Source organism: Cydia strobilella, chromosome 27 (assembly GCF_947568885.1).
Source record: "Cydia strobilella chromosome 27, ilCydStro3.1, whole genome shotgun sequence".
Lineage (NCBI taxonomy): Eukaryota > Metazoa > Arthropoda > Insecta > Lepidoptera > Tortricidae > Cydia > Cydia strobilella.
In genome coordinates this window covers 5396625-5421661 of record NC_086067.1, presented here as the reverse complement: position 1 = coordinate 5421661, position 25037 = coordinate 5396625, and the positions used below count along the sequence as shown (strand labels likewise).

General features: G+C 36.8%; 1 protein-coding gene across 1 annotated transcript in view; it reads right to left on the bottom strand.

The window, feature by feature from the left end:
• Window positions 1–22641, bottom strand: part of LOC134753546 (scavenger receptor class B member 1) — a 149826-nt gene extending 127185 nt beyond the window's left edge. The window contains exon 1 of the mRNA XM_063689457.1: window positions 22436–22641. The gene's annotated coding sequence lies outside the window, so the exon portion shown is untranslated. The remainder of the gene's footprint in view (window positions 1–22435) is intronic.
• Between the last annotated feature and the right edge of the window lie 2396 nt (window positions 22642–25037).

The window sequence follows — 25037 nt, the reverse complement described above, 5'->3', positions numbered from 1 at the left end:
ACGTCCACTGCTGGACAAAGGCCTCCCCCAAGGCTCGCCACTCCGACCGATCCTGTGCCGCTCGCAACCACTATGTACCTGCCCTCACTGACCCAAAATCTATTTCCACCCTGTATATGTTAGTCTATAAGGTATATTTAATATGGGCTTTAAGGTATATGTAATATTATGGTATTAGTATTAGTCTTAGCTTCTTCTTAGTTCTTTTTTTTAGCAAAGATTACCTACCAATGTTGTAATGTTAAAATATAGCTATCAAAGAATAATGTAAGTATTATGCCGATATATTATTAAGCAACACTGGGTGTGATCAATACTAAATAACATTATTAGTAAACATAAAAACAGTGAATAAGATATCCATTCGTCACTTCGCCAACGTCAGTGCAAAATAAAGACGCAATGGATATATATTATTTATTAGTACTGATTTAAGCTTTTACGATGTTTGCACATTCATTTACTTAAATAAGACGTACAAATAAGCTTTAAAATTACCTTCGGACATTGTCTTTGTGACCTTGAAGAAGACAAAGTATTTTTAGGGTTCCGTCCCCAAAGGGTAAAAACGGAACCCTATTACTAAGACTCCGCTGTCCGTCTGTCCGTCTGTCCGTCCGTCTGTCCGTCTGTCCGTCTGTCTGTCTGTCACCAGGCTGTATCTCAAGAACCGTGATAGCTAGACAGTTAAAATTTTCACAGATGATGTATTTCTGTTGCCGCTATAACAACAAATACTAAAAAGTACGGCCTCGGTGCGCGAGTCCGACTCGCACTTGGCCGGTTTTTTTCGAGACTACGAGACACTGTTCTTTTTTAAGGTTCCGTACCCAAAGGGTAAAACGGGACCCTATTACTAAGACTACGCTGTCTGTCCGTCTGTCACCAGGCTTTATCTCATGAACCGTGATAGCTAGACAGTTGAAATTATCACAGACGATGTATTTCTGTTGCCGCTATAACAACAAATACTAAAAACAGAATAAAATAAATATTTAAGTGGGGCTTTCATACAATAAACAGGATTTTTTGAATTTGCGGAACCCTTCGTGCGCGAGGCCGACTCGCACTTGGCCGGTTTTTTGTACCGGCAAGAACCGGGAATAGTCATTCATTATATTTTTTGCTATAGAACTTTATATACATGCGTATGTAAGGTAAGTTGGAGTAAGTAAGACTAACTTAGTTTATTTTGCTCGGGGCAAGACAAACAGTCGGGGCAGAACAACTTTATGGTGCACAATAAAGAATATTTACTTACTTACTTACTTACAGTATAATGAATGACAGTTCCATACAAGTGATAGTCTTACCCAACCTCAATGATTCATCTCGATCCCTTCTGTAGACATCTAAGTCATGTTTTATCACATAACTTTTTTAGTTATAAAAGAAAAATAAAACTAATAACATACTATATTCATTAATTTGCCATCAAATGTATAACAAATCGATTCAACAACGCACCAATTTATTATTGCGTGCGATAAAATAAAAACAAATGACAGCTCGTACTCAATTCGTAACAATGCTAATCGCGCCGGCCATTTTAACTGTAAATGTAATGTTGTATTTTTTCTCATTGCTAAACTGTTAGTTCAATGACATTGTGTTCTTTTACTCGTGAATTTGAATGAAATATAGGTCAGGATTTTGTTAACAGGTTTTATAATAAGTGTCTTTGTGACATAATTATGTCCTGTTGTTATGTTAGGTTGCATCAGTGTTCGTATTATGGATGGTATAGAAAGGATCGCAATCTCTTATGGCAGAATTGTTGTAAAAGTGACCGCGTTAAGCTTTAAATAATAGTTCCTAATCTCTCCGGTGGCGCTAGTTAGGCTATGGGACATGAGTATAACATGAACCATATAAGGCAACAAATAACCCGACCAAATTACGTAGGTTGTTTTTGGTAGTATTTCGGTGTATGGTGGCGCCGCCTAATTACTGTTTTTTGATAGACACTTTTCATACTTAGAGATTTGGCTCCTTTATACAGTCTCCATGGTTCGTATGTAAATAAAATAAGTCTTCGATTTATCTCAGATAGGGTAGACCGAGGCGAATCGGATCACAGGGCGAATCGGATCAACACGAGAAATCCGATAATATTCCAAATGCCTTGATATGAGCACATTAAAAAACCGTACGTCTCTTCTCTTACCCTGCGATGCCTGTCATATTTTTAGGGTTCCGTACCCAAAGGGTAAAAACGGGACCCTATTACTAAGACTCCGCTGTCCGTCTGTCCGTCTCTCTGTCTGTCACCAGGCTGTATCTCATGAACCGTGACAGCTAGACAGTTGAAATTTTCACAGATGATGTATTTCTGTTGCCGCTATAACAACAAATTCTAAAAAGTACGGAACCCTCGGTGCGCGAGTCCGACTCGCACTTGGCCGGTTTTTTTTAAATACCACGATTGCCTTCTATATCATAAACACGAAAAACGCACACAAAACACGAAATGTCATGATTCTACTTACGACAAGGGCCTGACACTCTTTGATAGAGAAAGATTGTCTTATTGCGGTTCCTATAAGAGGAAAGAGAGGATAGTGCCATGCTTTGTCCTTATCACCGACCGGGTTTTTTTTCATGGTCGGGTTATGGCAGCATAGGTAGGAGGCGATGGCGAAATACCGAAATTTATAAGAGTGAAAGAGAAGGATTATGCTGCCATACATTAACCTGTCAATACATGAATATGTCTTTCTCTTACCCCTGGTCGCTCGGTTTCATGTCTATAACGTCAAAGCAAAGATAGATATAACACCGTAATAGATGGATACAGTCTAAGGAAAAAACGTGCCTCGAAAATCAAGAAAATTTGATTCTCGTTCAGAGGGCGCTACTAGTTTTGGCCTACAGTCGTATAGATGGCGTTGACGGTTTCGTTTGTTATTTAACAATTTTAACGCATATCAGTGAAAGAACATGGGTTTAAATCATAAAAATAATTAATGCAAATAAAAAAAATCATTTATCTATATTTAAATACATTCTATCGTATTTTCAAGTGTGTCGACAGATGGCAGTGAATTTACTGGGGTTACAAAATGTACTATGCCAGTACCGCTCTAGTATAAGTTACTCTATGGTCAAAGGTTATGTCCAGCATTTTGTACGTTGTCAAGTTAAGACTATAAAGTAAATATTATCAGATTATGATGTATTAAGTGTTTATTGCAAGTAAAAGTGCTATGCGCGTTTTGAAACTGTTTACCGCCGGTTTAATTCTACGGTTAGTGGGTTAGTGGTGTTGTAAGAAACCGGTCGGCGTCGAAAGCGAACTCGTAAGTTGTAACGAATACTACGATAAATGTAATAGTTACTGGTAATTCGTCAAAATCTAGTACAGTAGTAGTAGTAGTAAATTTTTTAACATGCAGATACGTCTGCGAGCGATACTCCAAATTTTTATATTAAAGGAAAAAATGGAAAAGATGTAATCGTCTTACGGTAGATGTCGCTTTACGCCACCCCAAAGGCGTGTATACATAAGGCATAGAGTAACTTATACTAGAGCGGTACTGTCATAGTAAATTTTGTAACCCCAGTAAATTCACTGCCATCTGTCGACACACTTTAAAACTAAAAATGAAGATTTATAAAAATACGATAGAATGTATTTAAATATAGATAAATGTTTTTTTTTTATTTGCATTAATTATTTTTATGATTTTGACCCATGTTCTTTCACTGATATGCGTTAAAATTGTTAAATAACAAACGAAACCGTCAACGCCATCTATACGACTGTAGGCCAAAACTAGTAGCGCCCTCTGAACGAGAATCAAATTTTCTTAATTTTCGAGGCACGTTTTTTCCTTAGACTGTATCCATCTATTACGGAGTTATATCTATCTTTGCATAAGGGAAGGAATGGAAAGATTTGCAAGGTTCTGGTAGGCTTCCGTAGCTCAATTGGTTAAGAGCAACGCACGGATTGCGGAGGTTGCGGGTTCATATCGTGCCGGAAGTGTAACTTTTTCCATTTTTTTCTTTACTATAAAAATTTGGAGTAGTAGTATTAGTAGTAAATCTCTTTATTGTACAAAAATAAACATAAAACAAGAAAAAATTTTTCAGGGATCTCTTCCAGTTAACCTTTGAGCAAATGAGGGAGAGTCGCCATCAGATATATCTGAGCGGTCAAGGCGCTCACAAATATCTGAACACGCCTCTATTGTCAAGGCGTTAGAGTGCATGTTTAGATATTGTGAACACCTCGGGCGCTCCGACATATCTGAATGTTAAACAGCGTCATCATTCAATGAGGGCTATCGTTTTTTTGCTCACCAGTTGGCGCCTCTGTTGATGGTGGTCCAAAAGACTAAAGAACAGCTGTCAGTCATTGAAGTGACAAGTGACATTTGACATTTCGAACTATGGAAAAGACCACCATCTACACTAGCGCCCCTAGCGGCGAATGTTTGGTTGTGCTTACGAATAAAATTTTATTCTATTCTTTATTCTATTCTATTCAATAAACTCAAAAACTACAAAATTAGTGTTCATAGGGATTCACCTATGAATAGAGTGATTCTTGAGGAAGGTTTAGGTGTATAATTTGTTAAGGTTCTGTGGAAGCCGGGACGGATTAGTAAGGAATAATAACGGGATACCGCCGTTTAGCCAAAATATTTTTCGCCAAATTTCACTTCCCAACAAACTTATGGCATCAGTTTCATTTCCCAAATGAAATTTTAGCAAGTTGTTTTACTTCGCAACCATTTCATTTCCCAATCCCATACTTGCGAAATGAAAATGACGTACTAGGTTGGGTTAGGTTAGGTTGGATTGCCGGCGGGGTCTCGGAGGTCTGCAAAGTTGTTCCCGTAACTCCGCCCAAAAGCGAGCGTCGGAACACCCCAGGGGTTTTAGTCCGTGCGAGTCGGACATACCCACTCGGCCTCTCCCGGGCCGGGTGGGATCCCTAACGGATTTCCCCTGGGTTTAAAAAAAAAAAAAAAGGTTACGTTGGATTATGAAAATTTGCGAAATGAAATTTTGCCAAATGATAATTTGTGTAAAATAGTTTGGGAAGTAATACTTTGGGAAACGATTTTTGGCAATACATTAGTAAACCAATAATAACAAATAGTTTTAGTAAAAAAATAAACTAATTATGAGATCGTATTGTGAAAGGATTATCGTTACTAAATTAGACATTTCAATACTCATAAATAAATAAACTATGCTATAATTTAATAATACCAATAATTAATTTAAAAATACCATTGTTCCTTAACTGTAAATTTAATGAATCTATAGAATGAGGAAATTTAATCGCTTGCCTTATCGCAAATGGCGATTAAGTCCTTTTTCACACACATACATCATACATTACACATCATCACACAGTAACATACATCGCGCTTAGTGAATAGGGAGTTTGTTTATAACCTCCTAAGGCCCAACGTCCTACCTATAGTACCTCTTCAGCTAGATGAAATTTAAACCCCATTCAATTGGAACATAGTCGCTTTTGCTTTGTTTCGTTCAATTTAAGCGAATTAAACGGAACTGTCACTGTCGCAAGTCGCAATCTTAGGAACAAGGCGGAAACAGTGGCTCAGCTTGAACAGTGGCTCAGTCGCCCAAATATCGGCTCTCTCGTGGCGAAATTAGGTAGAGTGAGCCACTGTAGAACATCTAATGTTAACAATGGACACAGTATTTAACGAATTAGGCTTAAAGATAAACATAAAGAAAACTAAGACCCTTACAACTTCAAAACGCAAAACTAATCATCCTCCAATAGTTCTCAACAACATCCCAATTCAGCAGGTTGAAAGTTTCAAATATTTAGGTAGCTTAATTACCAGGGACTCCAGGTGCACACCAGACATCGTTGAAAGGATTGCTATGGCAAAAAAAGCTTTCAACCACAAGAAACAATTATTGAAATCCCGTTTATCATGCAGAAGCAAGAAGCTACTGATTAAGGTGTACATCTGGAGTATAGCCCTTTATGGAAGTGAAACGTGGACAATCTGAGATAGAAAGACAATGGAAGCATTTGAAATGTGGTGCTGGCGGCGAATGGAAGGCATTAGTTGGAGAGACAGGATAACGAATGAGGAGGTGCTAAGAAGAGAGTGAAAGAAGAGCTATTCTGAACACTATTGCAAATAGACGCGGGAAAATGATTGGACACTTAATACCATACGACTACTTCTTTAAAACTATCCTATCCTGGAGGGGCGGATAGGAAGGATGCGGGGTAGAGGAAAACCCAGACGGAGCTTTATAGATCAAGTGAAAGAAAAAGTAGGGGTCGTGTCGTATCAAAAAGTCAAAGAGCTGGCGCGGGATAGGGAAAGCTGGAAGATACTCCACCGACAAGAGAATAACTCTTAAGTTAATGATGATGATGATGAGCCACTGTAACCGGCTTTTTTCTACCGAGCCACTGTTCCCTCCTTGACCTTACTCGTAACGTTTTTAGAGTTCCGTACCCAAAGGGTAAAAACGGGACACGGGAAAGTCTCCGCTGTCCGTCTGTCCGTCTGTCCGTCTGTCTGTCTGTCACCAGGCTGATGTATCTCATGAACCGTGATAGCTAGACAGTTGAAATTTTCACAGATGATGTATTTCTGTTGCCGCTATAACAACAAATAATAAAAAAGTACGGAACCCTCGGTGGGCGAGTCCGACTCGCACTTGGCCGGTTATTTTTTAATCGCTAAGCAGTCTCCTACATTTCAGTAACATTTGACCTATAATGAGTTCGATACCGTTACAAAACTGATCTAATTATATTTATTAGTTCCCGAATCGATAAAAAGCATGTAAACAAAATGTTTACACAAGAGATCGAAGGTTCAACCCTAAATGAGATAAAAACCGGCCAAGTGCGAGTCGGACTCGCACACGAAGGGTTCCGTACCGTTACGCAAAAAACGGCAAAAAAATCACGGTTGTTGTATGGGAGCCCCAATTAAATATTTATTTTATTCTGTTTTTAGTATTTGTTGTTATAGCGGCAACAGAAATACATCATCTGTGTTAATTTCAACTGTAGCTATCACGGTTTATGAGATACTGCCTGGTGACAGACGGACATACAGACAGACAGCGGAGTCTTAGTAATAGGATCCCATTTTTACCGTTTGGGTACGGAACCCTAAAAATGACAGAAGACACGGCGGTTAAGACATTTTTACATACTTCTCGCGTCGAATAAATAAATAAATAAATATTATAGGACATTCTTACACAGATTGACTAAGTCCCACGGTAAGCCCAAGGAGGCTTGTGTTATGGGTACTCAGACAACGATATACATAATATATAAATACTTAAATACATAGAAAACACCCATGACTCAGGAACAAATATCTGTGCTCATGTGGTGCTCATCACACAAATAAATGCCCTTACCGGGATTCGAACCCAGGACCATCGGCTTCACAGGCAGGGTCACTACCCACTAGGCCAGACCGGTCGTCAATGGTCCCTATGACAAGTTCATTCACCTCTTTTGGTTGGGCTAGTCTGGCACCCGCACTTTACTGACGAAACGAACTAACAAAATGGCAACACATCGTGACATCACTGTGTCACTTTGCTTAGAAGCCGCTTTGCTTAAAAGCCGCTTTGCTTAAAAGCCGTTTCGATGTATGGAAAACAAGGATAATGCGATTTTGTCCGTGAAATGTTGCGTTTATGTATATTGTTGTTGTACAATATTTTTTTAAATAAAATGTAACGAATCGAATGGTACCATTATTTTATTCCTATTTCAAAGTTAATTTTTTTGTTTAAACTGCAGACTTGTATTTTTTATTTATTATTCCCATATATATTTTACGTTTCCAATTTATTGTAATAAATTGCTCATTTTCTATCTATTTTATAGACAACTGAATAATAGGCACTGGTTTTTAGGAGAAAACAAAATGTAATGTCAAATAGTAAAAAATAGACAAAACCATAAACATAAAATGAGTATATAAAAAAAGGTAAATTTGTATAAAAAGGTTGTGCAGTCTTGCTCTATCTATTATAAAATTCAACATGTGTCAACTACCCTATTCCCTGTAGAGCCATAAAAGTATAATATGCTTATTTTACATATTACTTACATGGTTATTATTTATTATGTAAATACTCGTATTATGTTTCCGAGGAGTCAGACATTAAATTGGTGCAATAGGTAATAGGTATTTAAAGTCAGCGGAATTTCCAGTATGCATCACTGTTTTGAATAAAGTGTGTAAATGTCATTCGATAGTATGACGTGACGTTAGTGTCATTATGTATGGAATTTTGAGTTTCCAAAACGTCCCGCTTGGCGCGCTGTTCAAAATCCCATACAATATGAGACTTAACGCAAACGCGTACGACTCACGCTACACTAAAATACACTAAATGTATACGGGTTCTATTCATGTAAAAATACTTTCAATCGAAAAGCTAATTCGAAGAATTAAAAGCTAATTTTTACGCCTGCTTACAGTTGGGATATATTTTTCCAGTATTTAAGACACAAAAACACGAAAAACGTGGGATTGTTCAATGTTTATGCCATTATTGTTTCTTCCCATTCGCGATTCTGCACAATATGAATTCCACATAGCAATGCACTCACGAGAACTTTCCAAAGTTGCGAAACTTTCCACATGAGAATTTCTCGGTAACTTCTGAGAATGTTCTCGAGAACGAGAACCTAATCATGAACACCCACTCGTTGAAACAAGTCAACGCGTCAATTTGACACGAGTGACACGACTGACACGACACGATCAAAGAGTCCAAAGACACGCATCAAGAAATAGTTCGGTAACTTAGTTTAAAAAGTCAGGGCTAGTATAAAGTTCGAAAGTCGAAATGTTCTCTGAAATACAGTGAGAATTTAAGCAACTTATCACATCAACAAAATAGCTAACTGTAATAAAAAAAAAATTGATTTTATTTCAGGCAAGCACCCATATAAAACACAGAATTACCTATAAGATGAGACAAGTGTAAAAAGTTAAAAGTAAAAATAACAGTTAAAAATCAAAATCAATAATTATATATTTAAAATTACAATTTAATAGACAATAATATATGCATAATAACAGTTAGTTTTAGGTTATGCCTATTTAAACTTTATTTCAAGTATATTCTCTTGTTTAAACAATAATTTCCATGTTGCAGGAATGTTCTGAGTTCTGAGAACATTCTCGAGAACGTTTCCACTTTTTGGGAATGTTCTGCAATTTATACATTGCTAATTCCACACAGCTGTGAATTTTATCACATGCGTTATTTTTTACAGTCATTAATACTTCACAGTCTTGTTTCTTCCTATTTGCGATTCTACACAATATGAATTCCACGAAGCCGAATTTAATCACAGGCATTCTTCACAGTCATTATATCTTCACAATCATTATTTCTTCACAATCTTGTTTTTTCCTATTCAAAATTCTGCACAATATGGATTCCACACAGCTGAATTTTATCACATGCGTTATTCTTCACAGTCATTATTTCTTCACAATCTTGTTTCTTCCTATTCGCGATTCTACAATATTAATACTGTGTATGTACCTGGGTCGTTGACTTTTATTGTTTTGTCCGCAGAAGACCTAGTTCCAAAATGTGTTTGACCCAGTGTAAAATTGCGTACTACGCGGGAAATGTGACGTTTTCAACCAAAAGGTACCACATTTTCGCTTGTCGATAAGGTTGATTTCGACTTGAAGCTATATGGAAATAATGCCTTATTGACAACCGACAATAAGTACCCTTTTGGTTGAAAATGCCACAAATAGTATTAAACTTGATCGTTTTATGAGGCTTCTAGCAACTCTGTTACTGTACTTTCAGTCTAATGAGATTTATAAGGTAATTACGAACGAGGGAAAACACAGATAGTTTACAGAGTATGTGGAAAGTAGGTAGATTGTAAGATAGAAAATAACTAAGTATAGTATAGGCAAAGATAGATATAAATCCGTAATAGATGGATACAGTCTAAGGAAAAAACGTGCCTCGAAAATCACGAAAATTTGATTCTCGATCAGATGGCGCCACTACCTTTGGCCTACTCTCGTATAGAGGCCGTTGACGGTTTCGTTTGTTATTTAACAATTTTAACGCATATCAGTAAAAGAACATGGGTCAAAATCATATAAAAATTATTAATGCGATTTAAAAAAATCATTTATCCATATTTAAATACATTTTATCGTATTTTAAAATCTTCATTTTTAGTTTTAAAGTGTGTCGATAGATGGCAGTGAATTTACTGTGGTTACAAAATTTACTATGACAGTACCGCTCTATCCTATTATATACTCTTTGGTATAGTATAGGCAAAATCAGATAGAATCCGCATAAGCAGCACTACTTACCTCAAAACCCCCAGTGTAATCATTCGATAGCGTGACGAGCGTTCGCGTTTGCGTTGTTTGTATGGGATTTTGAACAGCGCGCCAAGCGGGACGTTTTGGAAACTCAAAATCCCATACATGACACTTAACGTAAACGCGCGTCACGTCACACTATCTAATGAGATTTACACTGGGGTTTAAATTATTATGAAACTGCTAACATACGATTGTAATTTAATAATTTTGATTGTCACTTATTCAATTCAATTATTCATAATGTAAAAAAACTGATAATCACAATATAAATTCCTAAGAATTCTTAGGAATTTACCACGTGTAATTTTAAGTGAAATTGTATATTGTGAGATAAATAAATCATATCATATCAATGTATTGATTTTTTTCGAAATATAAAGAGATGTTATAGGGAACCCTTAACTACATTTTTTTTTTTTCAATTCACCCAAGTCAGTTTCAAGCTTTATAACCGGTATCTAAAAAAATTAAATCACGAAATTTTTTTTAGATACCGGTTATAAAGCTTGAAACTGACTTGGGTGAATTGAAAAAAAATAGCTAAATACGTATTTTTTACATATTTTTTTAATTGCGTAATTAATGCATATTCCAATTCTTGAAACGACGATATCGGTAAACACATAAACTAATAGGGTATGCTAATATATTTTAAATATTCGAATAAATCTTTAACTGTGTCCTTGAAAGTGTTATTCGAACAATCAAAGATAGATCCGTAATAGATAGATACAGTCTAAGGAAAAAACGTGCCTCGAAAATCACGAAAATTTGATTCTCGATCAGAGGGCGCCACTAGTTTTGGCCTACTCTCGTATAGAGGGCGTTGACTGTTTCGTTTGTTATTTATAATTTTAACGCATATCCGTTAAAAAACATGGGTCAAAATCATATAAAAATAATTGATGCAAATAAAAAGAAAATTTATCCATATTTAAATACATTTTAACGTATTTTTATAAATCTTCATTTTTAGTTTCAAGGTATGTCGATAGATGGCAGTGAATTTACGGTGGTTACAAAATTTACTATGACAGTACCGCTCTATCTTATTATATCCTCTTTGGAACAATATATTAAATTAAATTAAATAAATTAAATAATCATTTATTTTCAGGCGTGGCCCATAGAGGTGTTAGTAACAAAAAACTTAAATACTAATGAAAAGTACAATTAATTAAAACCTACCATGCAAATCAATATACTTAGAGCTAGGACTAGGACAATACAATACCGAAAACTCTATTAGGATACCTTATTTTCTTTATTTATCTTTCAAAAAGTAAAATACAAAAACACATACAAAAACAGTACAAAATACTTATAAACGTATTATAAAAAACCTAACCTAGTGTGCCGCCAGCAGCGGGGCAGGGCCCAAGCTGCCGGTGGTCAGGGCCGCAGAGAGAGGAACCGGCGGACTATCCGCGCCGTGTCCAAGATCACCGCCTTCTGCATCTGACCCTTGATCCAACCACCTAGCGAGAGTCTCTCAACGTGTTGGTCGAGACTCTTCGCTGTGAGACAGTTCGCTGAAACGACTATCGGGACAATTATATCATACCTTATTATTATTACGTTATTTAGGATGCGCTTTTGTTTAAAATAACTAAAATCAAGTTTAGTGATATTTGTGGTATTTTCTGTAAAAAGGGACCTTATTGTCGATGGCGCTTACGCCATTATTAACGATGCTCCGATGTAAATACAAGGCCGCGCGACGCTGTGGGGCGTAAGCGCCATCGACAATAAGGTCCCTTTTCATAGAAAATGCCCCATTTATCTTAATTTTCCAATTAGGTACTTCATTCAAGTCTTGGAGACCCTTTACATCTGGATAATTTGATGATTTTATCTGACACCTAGAGACTTTTACATCTCTAAACAATTTTAGTACTTCTGTTGTTTGTATATTTTTTTATTAGTTTTTTTTTTGTGTAATTTGACATTGATATTTATGTAATTGTTTTTTGTAATTTTGGGTTAATTTTATTGTTTGTAAAAATTGACATGTAAAAGTGCCCCTGTGGCCTATTTGCTGAATAAATGTTTGATATTTGATGTTTGATTACCATAGATTGACAGACGACCAAATAAATTACCTTGGGCAACCTTGGGTGTATATTAATATTATTTATTTAACAATTTTAACGCATATCAGTGAAAGAATATGGGTCAAAATCATATACATAAAAACAAGTATTTCCCCGCCAATTAATTAATTGCCCGCGGTCTATTAGACGCTTCAACTAGCAGGCCATAAATAAACTTAAAAAAACGATAAATATTCAAGTCAAACTATTAGAAAATATTTATTTTCGTCGGTTTGCCTATCATTACGCAAATCATTGGCCAACGGTCGGCGCGCCTACTGCCATAACTTACTTTAGCCAATCTCTTCAGTAAATAGTGAACTTCTTTAAAGAGAACTCAAGGACTTATATCTAGTACTCCCCTTTGGTTCAGCAACGCGCATGTAACACCCCTGCAATTATTGCTGGTTAAGACGAAAGGGGACGACTGCCTCAAATCAAAACCGGTTTTCCATACAAACGTATTCCCCATTTTCCTCTCTGGATGTTAAAATAATTGAAAATATTTTTACACAATTTGATGTATTCTAATCGTATAATTTTCGATTTCGATTTTTTAATTATTATTAGAGTTAGGTTCGAAAAACAGGTTTAATACAAATTTTTAAAAGATCCTAACTTGTAACAAAGTAAAAATCGAAATAAAAAACAAACGGTCGGGCATAGCTATAATTAAAATACATCAAATTGTGTAAAAATATTTTCCATAATGTCAATATCCAGGGTCCGTAGTCCTTATTTTCCAATAAGGACTACGTTTGTATGGGGAATCGATCGTCCCCTATCCTCTTAAGACTCCGTGTCTTTTGAGTCCTCTGCTTTAAGACTCGACTGTGTTTTTCAGACTCATATTATAATTAAATCAAAACGAGTTCTCTAAAAATTGCTATAGAGAACCAAAGATAACTCCGTAATAGATGGACACAGTCTAAGGAAAAAACGTGCCTCGAAAATCAAGAAAATTTGATTCTCGATCAGAGGGCGCTACTAGCTTTGGCCTACTGTCGTATAGATGGCGTTGACGGTTTCGTTTGGTATTTAACAATTTTAACGCATATCAGTGAAAGAACATGGGTCAAAATCATAAAAATAATTAATGCAAATAAAAAAAATCATTTATCCATATTTAAATACATTTTAACGTATTTTTATAAATCTTCATTTTTAGTTTTAAGGTGTGTCGATAGATGGCAGTGAATTTACTGGGGTTACAAAATTTACTATGACAGTACCGCTCTATCTTATTATATCCTCATTGAGAGAACCAAGTCTTTTGTAGAGACTCCAGTCCTTTTCAGAGCTCTCTTTTTTAGGGTTTAGTACCCAAAGGGTGAAAACGGGACCCTATTACTAAGGCTCCGCTGTCTGTCTGTCTGTCTGTCCGTCTGTCACCAGGCTGTATCTCATAAACCGTGATAGCTAGACAGTTGAAATTTTCACAGATTATGTATTTCTGTTGCCGCTATAACAACAAATACTAAAAACAGAATAAAATAAATATTTAAGTGGGGCTCCCATACAACAAACGTGTTTTTTTTTTGCAGTTTTTGAGCGTAATGGTACGGAAACCTTCGTGCGCGAGTCCGACTCGCACTTGACCGGTTTTTTTTATTAGGTAAATGCAGTCTTCGTGTAAAATTCACGGGAACCTACTCCTTCCAGGTACCCACACCCTACACCATACCGTAGGGCTTATTTTCTTCACTACTACTAGTATTTAGATTAAAGCTACAAAATTGTTGACAGAGTCTATCCTTGTATTGGAGTGAAGTGTCAATGTATAGTTTATGTTAACGATTCAGGCCGCAAGATGGCAGACCCTCCAACGCGCATAACCCCTATAGTTACTTCATTAAATTATTGCGTAAATTACAACTTTTATGAATTAGTCATATTATTTTTTCTAGAATCTACTCCTTGTCATTATTTAAAAAAAAACACATTAATGAAAAATAATAAAGGTTAACTGGAAAGGGTAGTCATAAGTTCGCCTTAATATGTTTTTTCTTTTGTTATTATTGTAATCGTAACTTTTTTATGTACAATAAAGTGTGACGTTTTCAAGCAAAAGGTACCACATTGTCGCTTAACATAAGGACGAAAATTGCTTATATTTATACGAAAAACCTGTCAGAGCCTTTTGTTTGAAAATGACACAAGTGTTTACTATTATGTACCTATAACTATTAACCGGTGAACTCCATCTTAGGCCCTGTCTTCACTTTCCATCAGGTGTGACTAGGGCCAATCGCCGATCAGTTTATAATAAAGAAAAAAAAATATCTAATTCTGAATACCACTATAATAAAACATAATGACTTGCTAGTACTAGGTAGAATCCTACCCAGTCTGAAGCTAGGTAATTACTACCGTAGGGGAGACCGAGGTGAGTTAACACAAAGGTGAGTTGAAACAATGTCCTTATCTCGCCAACTATAGACGTTAGAAGTATGACCATCAAGAAAAAACGGACGTTTCCGAAAGGTACCATTACCCAAAAAAAAACTGCAAAAAAATCACGGTTTTTTGTTTTTTTTTTTGTTTTTAGTATTTGTTGTTATAGCGGCAACAGAAATACATCATCTGTGAAAATTTCAACTGTCTAGCTATCACGGTTCATGAGATACAGCCTGGTGATAGACAGACGGACAGAAGAGCATTAGTAATAGGTGGTAATAGGGTCGCGTTTTGACCCTACGGAACACATTCACACAAAAAAATGTTTTTAAATTGTTCCAAGTCCAAGTACATATGGTGTTTCTGTCCTGGGTGGTAAATGGTTATTAAATTTGCTGTCAGATCAGATGACACAAATTTCGCAAATCTAGCTTCAAACATAGATATAACTCCGTAATAGATGGATACAGTCTAAGGAAAAAACGTGCCTCGCAAATCACGAAAGATTGATTCTCGATCAGATGACGCCACTACCTTTGGCCTACTCTCGTATAGAAGGCGTTGACGGTTTCGTTTGTTATTTAACAATTTTAACGCATATCAGTGAAAGAACATGGGTCAAAATCATAAAAATAATTAATGCAAATAAAAAAAATCATTTATCCATATTTAAATACATTTTATCGTATTTTTATAAATCTTCATTTTTAGTTTTAAAGTGTGTCGATAGATGGCAGTGAATTTACTGTGGTTACAAAATTTACTATGACAGTACCGCTCAATCCTATTATATCCTCCTTGTGTGTGTTTCTGTTCTGGGTGGTAAATGGTTATTAAATTTGCTGTCAGATCAGATGACACTAATTTCGCAAATCTGGCTTCTAATACAAAAGAGTTATGACCGAAAAAGAAAAATTTCTTTCAACTCTCCTAGGTCTCCCCTAGTTCTTATTTCGTTTTATTTGAGAAGGAAAACATGAAACAAACCCGGTTCGGCGCCAGCCGTACACCTGCAGCCTCCAGCCGATCCGCGACTCCGCGCGTATTGACCTGTCTTTCCCGCGGACACTGTGGAACGACGTCGTACTTGTGAGTTTTGAATGATTCACGGTTAGTTTCACTAGACTTATATTGACCGGGATATAGACCGTGATATAACAAAAAATAAACAACATGTTGACGGATTGGTGGCCGCTTTCGGATGAAAGAAGCGCCTGGCGTCCGTTGGCTCGTTGGGTGGACGACGTTGGAAAAATCGCTGGGCACTTTTGGATGAGACTAGCCCAGGACCGGGATAAGTGGCGTACACGAAGAGAGGCCTATGCTCAGCTGGGCGATTGAAGGCTAGAATGATGATTGATGATGATGAAACAACAACAATAACAAAAAACAAACAAACAATTCAAAAGGTAATCACGGTCTATATCCCGGTCAATATAAGTCTAGCCATACTTGTGGTGAATACGTTTTTAGTATCCTAACAAAAATTATGTAATTTAGTAAGGATCCTTGGAATCTTTTCAGTACTATTATCCCTCCCTTTTACGATTATTTGTCCGTCCGTTAGGTATATCGACTTTAGGTATTTCGTTCGTTAGGTATAACAGCTTTAGGTAATTTATCCATTAGGTAAATCAACTTTAGGTATATCGTTCATTAGGTATATCAGCTTTAGGTGCCTCGTGCATTAGGTATATCAGCTTTAGGTGCCTCGTGCATTAGGTATATCAGCTTTAGGTGCCTCGTGCATTAGGTATATCAGCTTTAGGTGCCTCGTGCATTAGGTATATCAGCTTTAGGTGCCTCGTGCATTAGGTATATCAGCTTTAGGTGCCTCGTGCATTAGGTATATCAGCTTTAGGTGCCTCGTGCATTAGGTATATCAGCTTTAGGTGCCTCGTGCATTAGGTATATCAGCTTTAGGTGCCTCGTGCATTAGGTATATCAGCTTTAGGTGCCTCGTGCATAAGGTATATCAGCTTTAGGTGCCTCGTGCATTAGGTATATCAGCTTTAGGTGCCTCGTGCATTAGGTATATCAGCTTTAGGTGCCTCGTGCATAAGGTATATCAGCTTTAGGTGCCTCGTGCATTAGGTATAATAGCTTTAGGTCAAACGTGCGTTAGATAAAACATGCATTAGGTGTTTCGTCCATTCGGTTAATTGAGATTAGGTATTATAAACTTAGGTCATTCAATGTTTAGGTAAAATGGTGTGATGATGTTCGCCTTTGTACTGCCTATTTCTGTGCCATATTTGTGTTCTATGTCTTTGTACAATAAAGAGTTTATACATACATACATGATCGTTAGGTAATTTAAAAATAGGTGAATCTAGCATAGGTGATTCGGCATAAAATTTTCGGTATTCTAATATGTAACCATAGTCTGTAATGGACCCAAAGGCCATAATAATGACAGTTATATGTTTGTTCCAATTGTCTCATGATACACTAAGCGGCACTTAGAAGCTTACCTTAAGGTCAGGTCAGTGCAAAATTTCCTAAGAACAAGAATTCAGGTCAAGTTGAAATCGCCATAACATAAACAAATAGGCATAAGTTTGTGTTTTCTCATCACATTTGGCCAAAGTCATTTACTAAGCGGGAGTAAGCGCCCATTTTTCAAGCTCTTATACTACCAACACTAGGATATTCTCAAGTAGAATCAGATTCTTTTTTAGATCTGTCAAAACAATTTGCTATTATCATAGACATAGATAGATAGAATACTCTTTATTGGCACACCTCAGTAAAAGATACAGCTTACAGAAACAATTGACATAGTAAAGTAGTTATAGACATGAAAACGAGCGACCAGGGGTAAGAGAAAGACATATTCATGTATTGACAGGTTAATGTATGGCAGCATAATCCTTTTTCTCTTTCACTCTTATACATTTCGGTATTTCGCCATCGCCTCCTACCTATGATGCCACCCGGTCGGTGATAAGGACAAAGCATGGCACTATTTTCTTTTCTCTTATAGGAATCGCAATAAGACTATCTTTCTCTATCAAAGAGTGTCAGGCCCTTGGCTATTACGGAATTTTTATGAAACATTACACAATGTTTCTCTTTTTAGCTGATGACTCCCTCAGACTGACGCAAGGTGGCTGGCAAGAGCTGGATCAGAGTTGCCGCAAATCGTGCTCAATGGTGTGCAATAGGAGAGGCCTAAGGCCTATGTCCAGCAGTTGACGAGAGTAGGATTATGATGATGATGATGATGATAATGATGATGGTGATTACACAATGACGTCACGGTCAGTTCACCCACTTTTTATATTTCTATTATAACATCTGTATGTAATTACCATGTTTAAGCAAATAAATATTTCATTTCATTTCATTTCAAGGGCCTGACACTCTTTGATAGATAAAGATAGTCTTATTGCGATTCCTATAAGAGGAAAGAGAATATAGTGCCATGCTTTGTCCTTATCACCGACCGAGTGGCATCATAGGCAGGAGGCGATGGCAAAATACCAAAATTTATAAGTGAAAGAGATAAAATCCTATGCTGCCCAAATTTTATATGAATATTCTTTCTCTTACCCCCGGTCGCTCGGTGGCGCGTCTATAACTACTTGTATATACTATGTCTATGCTATTATCCGATTTATTTCAATTTCAATGACACTGAAGTATTATGTCAGTTATTGTTTTTATAAACCTTTTAATGTAACGGCCTGTAGCCTCCTCCTAATCCTTGAGGAAGGTTTAGGTGTATAATTTGTTAAGGTTTTCTGTAAATAGGGAATATTACGCGACACTCTGCGTAGGCCGCTAGGGCGCCACTACCACAATCTGAGTGTCCATCGTGTTCGTGAAACAAGAAAATTCCTTTATCTAACATCTCTGTCACTTGCATATTCGAGCGATAAAGAGGCAGATAGCGAATTTTCGGATTCGCGTTTCCCGGTAGGTCCTGTGTAAACAAACCGCCTTGATGCATCAATGTCATATTTTATTATCTCGGATATGCAAGAGTGACAAAGATGTTAGATAACGAAATTTCGATTTTCTTGTTTCGCGATAGACCCTCAGATTGTGGCGCACTCTACGCAGAGTTTCGCGTAATATTCCCTTTTCAGGCCAGTAACGCGTTTATGAATAGCGCCATAAATAAAAGCCGGCCAAGTGCGAGTCGGACTCGCCCACCGAGGGTTCCGTACTTTTTAGTATTTGTTGTTATAGCGGCAACAGAAATACATCATCTGTGAAAATTTCAACTGTCTAGCTATCACGTTTCATGAGATACAGCCTGGTGACAGACAGACAGACGGACGGACATACGGACAGCGGAGTCTTAGTAATATGGTTCCGTTTTTACCCTTTCAGTACGGAACTCTAAAAATACTTAAATAGAAATAAGCAAAATCTGACTAAAGTTTGTACTAAAACTGTGACCGACATTATTTCGTAACCAACGATCGCGTAATTTAAAAAGTTAATTGTTTTCGAGGTTCCAGTTACAGTAGATTATATGTGGTATTCTCTATAAAAAGGGACCTTATTGTCGATGGCGCTTACGCCATTATAAACGATGCTCCGATATAAATACAATGCCGCGCGACGCTGTGCGGCGTATGCGCCATCGACAATAAGGTCCCTTTTTATGGAAAATGCCCCATATTTCCGTTTTTAGACTAGGCTCTGCTGTCCGTCTGTATCTGTATGTCCGTCTTTTTTTTATGATATAGGAGGCAAACGAGCAGACGGATCACCTGATGGTAAGCTATCACCGCCGCCCATGGACACCCGCAACACCATAGGGGTTGCAAGTGCGTTGCCGGTATTTAAGATGGGAGTACGCTCTTTTCTTGATGGTTTGAAGGTCGTATCGGTCCGGAAATACCGCAGGCGACAGTTCATTCCACAGTTTAGCTGTGCGAGACAGGAAGTTTGAATAATGTAAAATAGCCCAATGTAGCTATAGTTGGTCAACCAATTTGTCAGTCAGTAACAACCGGGAAAATTATACTCATTCCTTTCTTTTGGATGCTCGTACTAGTGTAAGACAAAGATAGTATGATTATCTCTGTCTATGTTTGAAATGAGACAGTCCATTGACAAACTATAAGTACATGATAAGGAAATAATTGAAAACTATAATCGCATTCGATATGAAAAAAAATAGAAAGTTTCCGAAAAAAAGTATAATTATAATGTGTGTGTGTGTCATCTGTCACTCGTTAAAAACGAATGTGTGGCAAAGCCACTAGCTTGGTGCTACCGTCAAGCTCGTAGGTAAATTAAATGACATCTAAAGTAGTAAAGCCACAGTTTCGTAAACTAATTTATTAAAATTATATGCAAATATTTTGTCATTCATTCATGTATAATATCAAAATTAATTTATTTTTAAAGTATTCAAACCATAAATTTAATTAAAATAATTTCCTAGGTATTTTATTGTTTACTTTAAATTGATTAGCTTTTTTTTTATTGAATGATTTTTTTTTATCTAAAATGTAAAAATATTGTTAAATCAATGTACCTACTTATTCAATCTGAGTTATGTTACCTATTTAAAATAATTGTAATTAGTAGTAGTAGTAGTAGTAAATCACTTTATTGTACAAAACAAAAATTGATAACATGAAATTCATATAAATTTAGGTACAAAGGCGAGCTTATCCCTATAAGGGATTTCTTCCAGCTAACCTTAGAGTAAATGAGTGGAAAATTCGAATTAGATAGATAGACAAACTTACAGAACGTACAATAATATTTAAGAAGGAAAACTACAATATTAACGTCTACGAATAACTAAAATACATCAATTGCATTATGCAATAAAATAAATATGTACTAGCATACATAAATATATAGTACTAAATAAATATTAAATAAATATATATATATATATAATATATAAATAATATATATATATATTAGCACTCAACCAAATCACAGTTCGTGGGAAAGCCAAAGCTTTTTCAGATTAACTTTGAGTGATGCTACAGACCGGGACCGTTTGAGCGACAGGGGCAACTCGTTCCACAACTTCACCGCGCGCACTGTGAATGAATTTGCGTACGTTCGAGACTTATTCGAAGGGATAGCAAGCGTAAGATTAGCACTAGAACGTAAGCGGTGATCACTTCCTTCAGCCAGATAGTTAAATCTCTCGGTTAGGTAAGATGGGGAACAGGGGTTGAAGAGTATGTTGAAAAGCAACGACAGAACATGCACATCCCTGCGCTGGCGGATCGGTAACCACCCGAGCTGCTTACGAAAATTAGAAATGTGGTCGTATTTACGGAGGCCATACACATACCTGATACAGACATTTTGTAAGCGCTCAAGTTTATTCAGCAATTCCTCATTAAGATCCAAGAACGCAATGTCACCATAGTCTAGTAGAGGGAGCAAGAGAGAGCGGGCAAGAGTCAATTTGGTACGAAGAGGGAGGAAATTCTGAAGTCGTCGAAGAGAGTGTAGGGAACCAAAAATTTTTTTACTCACCTCAGCCACGTGGGGTTCCCAGGAAAGCGTCTGGTCCATGATGACACCCAAATTTCGGACAGTAGAGGAAAAGGGGATTTTAGTCCCATCAAAAAAAATGTCAGGTATCACCATGTCTGAGAGCTTAGCTACATAGTAAGGGCCACCAATGACAATTGCCTGCGACTTCTGGGCATTAATCTTCAAACCGAATTTGCACGCCCAATCCCGTATGGACTCTAAATCAGAATTGATTTGAGTAATCATTGAAGCAAGATCATCTATATTAGCCGCTGCATAAATCTGTAGGTCGTCCGCGTAAAGATGGTATGATGACGTAAGTGCTTTCGTGATACCATTAATGAAAATAGAAAAAAGAAGTGGCGAAAGTACTCCTCCTTGCGGGACGCCAGCGGAAAGCTCACACCAGTCGGACAGCTTGTCGTCGACTCTGACACGCTGGCGTCTGCCAGTAAGGTAGCTACGAAACCAGGATAAAGTGGTTTGGGATATGTTAAGACTGCTGAGTGTGCCCAGAAGGATGTCAAAGTCCACTGTGTTAAAGGCACTACTGAAGTCGAGAAGAACAAGGACAGTTAGCATTTTGCACTCTATATTAAACCGGATGTCGTCGGTGACTTTAACTAAAGGGGTGACTGTGCTGTGCCCGGGGCGGAATCCAGATTGGAATGAGTTAAATAACGTAATTATGAATTTTTAAGTCGTTAGTTTTAAATATTAACAATAAATAATTAATATTTGAATTTATTTTGAATTTCTAAGACTACATTACAATTTTTGTGGAACTATTAAAAACGCGTAATAAAACTATATTTAAAAACTTAAGTGTCATTTTACTTTTTTAAATCCCAAAGAATTACAACGTAAGTACTTTGCATTTAACTTAAACATTAAACCTCAAAATTATTAATATTTTCTACTTTCTTTTATTAAAACTATTCATAAGGTATAAGGCAATGGTTTAATGACATCGTCTGCATCTACACTACAGCCTCTCGGCTCACATTTCACTCAAGCGACCCACTGACACATTTACCCCCGCTCTCAGTGAAAGCAAAATTAGCTAAAACCAATAATTACATAAGATTATTGCAATAAAATTACCTTAGCAAAATTCCGATTTTGATTGCACCATTCACAACCACTTATCACAAGAAAAACACACTTTTAGAAAAAAAAACACTTTTTTTAAATTGCGCGCTGTCACTTGTCAAAAATGCCGGGAAGCGAGGGCTTGTTTTTTTTAATTTATCGCGGATGCAGCAGCGAAGTGCGTTCAGTCTATGCGGGCTCGAACGCCCGACTGCAACCAAAACACCACTCACTGCTGACTTGAGACGAACAATCATTTGCTTCAATGAGGCATTGTCATTAAACCAGGCAATGAATGCTTGAAAAAAGTTATAGAGGGAATGCTTGGAACACAATTTTTCACTCCGTAACTTTGTTTGGACTAGTTAGGTGAACAAGCCCTTTTCAGGGGGGAGCAGTCCCATTTTTGAACCGCAGAACCGATTTAGTTGAAATTTGGTATAGAGATATTTTGAGTCCCGATACAGGACATAAGATAGTTTGTATTTCAAAAATTATCCTTTAAATGTGTGAAATGGGGTGTGGGGGGAATTCAGGTTCGGCGAAATTACTGAGGTTAATAATGTTTGATAATGTTTAAGTTTAGCATAGAGTAACTTATACTAGAGCGGTACTGTCATAGTAAATTTTGTAACCACAGTAAATTCACTGCCATCTATCGACACACTTTAAAACTAAAAATGAAGATTTATAAAAATACGATAAAATGTATTTAAACATGGATAAATGATTTTTTTTATTTGCATTAATTATTTTTATGATTTTGACCCATGTTCTTTCACTGATATGCGTAAAAATTATTAAATAACAAACGAAACCGTCAACGCCATCTATACGACTGTAGGCCAAAGCTAGTAGCGCCCTCTGATCGAGAGTAAAATTTTCTTGATTTTCGAGGCATGTTTTTTCCTTAGACTGTATCCATCTATTACGGAGTTATATCTATCTTTGAGTTTAGGTTTCAAGGCATGTTTGGTATTATTTTCAACTAAATCAAAGGTTCCCCACATTTCATCTAAATCGGTTTAGCTGTTATCGAGCTGTTATCCCCATACAAACTTCCACCCCACTTTTCACACCCTCAAAAGATAATTTTGATTATAAAAACTATCCTATCTCCTGTCCCGGGAGTTAAACTATCTCTATACAAAATTTCAACGAAATCGGTTTAGTGTTGCGTGAAGAAAAGTAAAAAAAAGTAATTTTTAAATTTTGTTTTTGATGCATGCTCACTGCGTTCGAGCGCCAAAATACCTCGGCAGAAATGAGTGCCTTTCATCCCTCGGTTAACAATCTACTATTTCATTTCTCATGCTCTGAAAGGGTCATTGTTGTTCAAAAAGGTGTGCAGAAAATGATACGTGTCTCTAGAGCATTTTACGTTCGAAGTACGATTTTTTTTTTACTATAAGCAATTGAATTTTTATTTTAAATGGATTTGTTATACTATTTCCATTCTGATATTTGACTCGTAGTCATGTTTTTAAAAAACATCATGCATTTTACTTTCATCGTATTCGTAATGAAAAGTAGAGTGTTTAACTCGGGTGAAAGGCATCATTTCATCCCTTGGTTAACAATCTACTTTATTCTAAGAGGCCTAGCAACAAGCACTTTTAAATTGTCAAGCTTTACAAATATTACCTTAATCTAAATATCAGAGCAATTTATTGATGCAGTTATTATTAATTTTTTAACATGCAGATACGTCTGCGAGCGATACTCCAAATTTTATATTAAAGGAAAAAATGGAAAAAGTTACACTTCCGGCAGGATTGGAACCCTGCCGGAAGTGTAACTTTTCCATTTTTTCCTTTAATATAAAATTTGCAGTTATTATTGTTGTTAAAAACATTGAATTATTATAGATATGTCAAACTGGGTACAATAAGTGTCTTAAAAGTGTCTTAAAATAAACCTACGAAAAAGTAAAACTAAATGACAACAAATACAATATTACACTCTGATTATCCCCCGGACCAAATGTGCCAAAAATACTGGCGGCATTACCTCGCTGAATGGCCAGGGATATCTTTTGGACGAGGACAATAATACTAAACTTAACAATAAAAATTTCACAAAAGGATCGTCAAACACCAAAATTGTATAAAAAATACTAGTCTTGAAACTTTCTAGAATAAATATAGGTATATACAAGATATATACATAACAGTGGTACTACGTAAACGAAATTAATAACTAGCTTAAATCTAAAATAGGCCCTTGAGGCATTGTACCAAGGATGCTGGCGGCATTTTCTCGCTGTATCGCAACGCTGATACGTTGTGCGAGGAAGCCGCCAGCTCTTCGGTCACCAGTTACGTCAGACGCTTCGCGATTTCTGCAAACAACTTGTGCGCGCTGGGACCCCATGGAGTTTCAACTCCAAATGGAACGAAATGATACTCTCTACCGAAGTTTTTATATTTATTACGTTTTAAAATTTCGGCGCTTTCCGCCGCTCCGCCCGCTTTTCCATTAGTCCGTTGGAGGTGGGACGGTGCCAGTGTGTCTACGCAGGTAGCATCCCACACCAACATCCGTCCCAAGCAACCAAGGACACCCCATCGGGCCTCTTGCCATCATCCCTGATAATGCCAGTCTGCTCAAGTTA